The sequence below is a fragment of the Salvelinus sp. IW2-2015 genome, unplaced genomic scaffold (genome assembly GCF_002910315.2).
Source record: "Salvelinus sp. IW2-2015 unplaced genomic scaffold, ASM291031v2 Un_scaffold5430, whole genome shotgun sequence".
Lineage (NCBI taxonomy): Eukaryota > Metazoa > Chordata > Actinopteri > Salmoniformes > Salmonidae > Salvelinus > Salvelinus sp. IW2-2015.
The window spans coordinates 5,317-9,940 of NW_019946695.1; positions in this window are offsets into that span (position 1 = coordinate 5,317).

Genomic DNA, 4,624 nt, shown 5'->3' on the forward strand with positions numbered 1-4,624 from the left:
CTGGACTTCAGGCTAGAATGTTGAGGGTTTGAAACCCGCTCCCTGCTTGTTTCATTACATTATTATGCCGGTACCAGAGCAAATAGCCTGGATTGTTACTCCAATCTCGTTCCACGCGCTAATCCYCGCTTCYTTCTCCGCCTGAGTAGCTCGCTTGTGGGCGTGCTGGCAGGATGTWCTGTTTTTTATTCTMTATATATGAATTACAAGTCAGCCTTTACTTAAAACATGTTTCRAGTCTATTGCATAGTTACAATGTGTAATCATTGATGTCCCAGGAGCAAGAGTGGTAAACACTCTTGAAGTGTATAATTGTAATACATACATGCAGACACAGCATCATTCAAAGAATGGAGTTTGATACACCTGGTATTGGATATGACTGAAAAAGAACTTGCTAAATAGCGATTTTCGTAAATTAACTTTATGACAAAAAAATACGCACAATCTTTCGTCTCTACATTAACTAACACATTCCTCTCAATTGTACGTTTTTTGCTTGACTCGTTATGATGTTATAATTACTTAAATTTGCTTTTTTGTCAGCTATCTTTGCTGAAGAAAGTCACCAGGGATGGGTGGCTCACATCAAATTCGTCATTGGAACCATGATTGGTATGATTGATATGATTGGTCATYTATAACCCTTGAGACCCAAATGCATAATGAGTGCRCTAACTCCACCTTGCGGTGGTCTGGAGCAATGAGGCCGTGATGCTGTGTACCTCTAAGTCTCGCGGTGTAAGCTCACAACTTTTAAAGGAGGAACCACTGTAACTGCACTGTCTAATTTACAGTATCCATTACAGTGAAAACATACCATGTTATTGTTTGAGTAGAGTGCACAATTATGTACTTGAAAATGTATATATTGACCAATTAGGTTTAAAGTCATGTTAAGAACACATTCTTATTCACAACGACGGCTACCTCGACAAACCCGGACAACATTGGGCCAGTTTTGCACCCCCTATGGGACCCCAATCACAGTCAGATGTGATGCAGCCTGGATTCAAACCAAGTACTGTAGTGAATCCTCTAGCCACTGATGATGCAGCTGCCTAGACCGCTGCACCACTCGGAGCCCTAAAACATTAACCTCAGCTCTGCCTAACAATCTACGTTCTTTCTCCGAACCTGCGCATAAGTTCCGAAACTGCTACGAAATAGTAAATTCCGATCAAAAGTGGAGTGAATGAAGAGTGTTCTCGTGGCATCCAGCTACCAGGCTCCTCTTGGCAAATAGACTTCAAAGAGGAGTTGGTGTAGGAGAAGTTGAGTGTGTGGGCAGAATCACTTCAGATACAATGACAGTACTCTGTTCATACCAAGGCTGTTTTTCATGTTGAAACAATGTGAGAACCATATGTTTTGTATCAAACTCAAAATAAACTTTTCAATTTTGTTGTTCTTGAGTCAAATTAATAGTGGATTTGGGTTCTATGATTTAACTATATATTTTTAAATCCCACACACATTCCTATTTAAGCCTGCGAGGAATCAACTTCTTCACAGGATCTTCTGTATTTTGTATATCAAATTAAATGAAAGGAAATTAATTCTGAGTTAATGAGATTCAATATGTTCAAAGTACTGCCTGTTGGTTCATTTAACTTCACCAACGTGAAGACATATATATTTGATAGGAGATGCGTCTAACAAGGTGTTGTGTAGTTTAAGCTTACTCTTACCAGTAAGTGTATGTTTTACTTTCATGATCATAGGTGTGAGTCTCACAGGCTTGTCCTGAGAACATGTTTTTCTCATTGGTCTCTTTATGCAGGTGAGTCTTCCACACAACAACAACTAGGTATGAATCAGACAGAGAATAAGACACAGTGATAATTCATGTATGAGCTATATTCCCATCTGTCTCAATGTATAGAAAGTGTACAGTGTGACTCAGTCAGTACATCCAGATAGACTGGATGTACTGACTGGCTCCTGAACAAATCCAATTGCATTTAATATTACTTACTATAAAATTTAACACCACAATACCTACCTCTGGATGTGGATTAAAGAATTACCAGTATTTGGACATGTGATATTAACAGTAGTAAGATGGTCAACAGATATCAAGGAAGATAACTGGAAACATGTCCCAGAAGAACTGCACCACAGTTTTCTTCAATAACCACCAGTTACTCTATTAATCGCCCTTCAGAATTGAGATCAACTATTCAAAGCAACAGAACACTCAAAAAGTACTGTTATATACTGTAGTTGTCAAGGTAAGAAGGGACAGACTATTTAAAATCGTTATACATTTTCTTAAGAATGATATGAATGCGAATAAGACCAAGTAGCAGTGTGTCTGTCAGTGTAAAATATATTTATCTACAATGTATTTACAGATTTTGCCTTCCAGTCCCATCATACTGTCTCAGGTGAAGTGAAGAAGGGACCCCTGTCAGTTTAAACTGCTCTGCTGTCGCTCCCTGTCCTGAACACCCCCCTGAGCTGACATGGACTCTCCCAACACAGCTCACACCGAGAACCAACTGCCAGGAGAATCCAGACCAAACCAAATCAGTTCTATGGTGACCTTCCTCCATCATACCTTCTCATGAGAAGAACATCACTTGTACTGCAGTCACCCATAGGGCAAGCAACAAGACAGCTGAACATAACATGATGCTTAACGTTTCATGTAAGATTTAGTCACCGGTTCCTTGTAGAATAGATAATTCTATTCATGTTTTCACTGATGATTGTAATAGAGTGTTTTGATGAGACTATTCAATATACCATATCAGATACATTCAAATGAACCCCTCTCCCACAGTCTCTCCTAAGGACACCCCTAAGACACCTCGGCCTCAGTCTCTCCTAAGGACACCTAGGCCTCGTATCAGTCCAGCTGATCCAGTATTAGTGGGCTGCTGTTGTTAATCTGACCTGCAGCAGTACAGCCAACCCTCCTGTGACAACCTTCACCTGGTTCCAGATCAGTGGAGTAAACCAATATAGAGCATCTGCGACAGAGTTACACCCTCAATGTGACTTTGGCAATCAAGTGCCACTACTAGCGCTGAATCAATACATGACCAAGGACTTGTGAAGTCACAGGAAGTGCTGCTTGCTATTGAAAGTAAAACAGGTGGCATAATCTTACGTTAATATATTTAGAGATCTTTATGTGAAAATTACCATAATATGTGCTGTATTCTCAGGGCAGGAAAGAGCCTGTTAACCCAATGGTTTTTGGGGTTGCAGCAGGAACTCTGGGGGTCTTTTTGCTTATCAGCCTGATCAGTCTTTTTGGATGGTAAAAAACTCTTCCTGCACCAATGCAAAACTATGTATTTATGTTGTGTTGTGCTCTTGCATATGAAAACCTTCTCAGTGCATTCAGAAGCCTTTCTAAATTACTTCAGGAGGAGAAAACCTAGGTTCAATCACAGGCTTAAATGACAAGCAATGCCCTGAGACAGATGGGAATAAGGCTCAACTTTAAAACCCATCCACAAAGTGCATTTAAGGAAGTACTGAATTAATGCTAAACTACCCATAGCCATGAGGTTAATATCATTTTAGAGGTTGTTCAGGTGAGATGACCACACCGATAGCAATGCACGTCCTGTAGAAACTAGAATGATCAACAATAGCGTGGACTTGACAGTGTTTACTACTTGACAAGCATTAGATTGTACTTCATCTTTGGCAAAAGGCCAGTCAACAATTGAACTCTTCTGTCAGATGAATTTACATTTCATTGACATCCCCTCAGTATGTTTGTGTAACCTGCTGATCTTAGAGCTTTACACCTGTCCCTTTCTATTAGTAAGACAGGCTGGTTATAAAGAACAGAAGTTGGTTGAGAGTAAGTCTACATGATGAAGCGAGAAGTTGTAAACATCTACTAGTCACTGTTTCTCTTAAGCTTTTGTGCATTATCAGAATAACAATATCATAATATTTCAGTTTATATCTATTTAGAATGTATCGTGTCAGTTTTTATGTGAGTGTTATTAACTGCCTTGCTCAGGGTATAACAACAGATTTTTACTTTGTCAGCTCGGGATTCGATCCAGCAACCTTCCGGTTACTGGGCCTGACGCTCTAACTACTAGCTAGTAAAAGATAAAACAAAGGAAACATATGTGTTTTATTTTTTATTTATTTTCTCTGTATCTTTTGAAATTCAAGACAAAGCCACAAAAAAAAAAAGTGGTCACCACTCCTACCAGAGTTAAACATGTAAATTGTGCTAAGCACTGGATGCAACATAATAAATAATTCCAAACAATACATACCAGTTGCATCTTTAGGGTTGAACAATGAGCTGTTTGTATGTTGAGGACCCAAGCAAAGCTAAGCCCAAACATTTTATACCCATGCTTATCTGCCAGGTGCGCATGTAAAAATAGTCCCTCCAGAAATCCTGGCTCAATTTTTTAGTTCCACCTGTGTTTTTGGTTATCTGCCCTCTTGAGGCCTGGAGTTCTTTAAAGGAAGAGCTGCCACCATTTGCTCATGTTTAGGTGTTCTGTTTGACCGCAACAATTGTATATTCCAGTTTAGTCGCAATTTAGATTGGCCACTAGATGCAGATTTTAGACTGATCCTATGAACCATTGATTTTCTGTCAAAATGTTGTATCAATTCTGCCCAAATATGC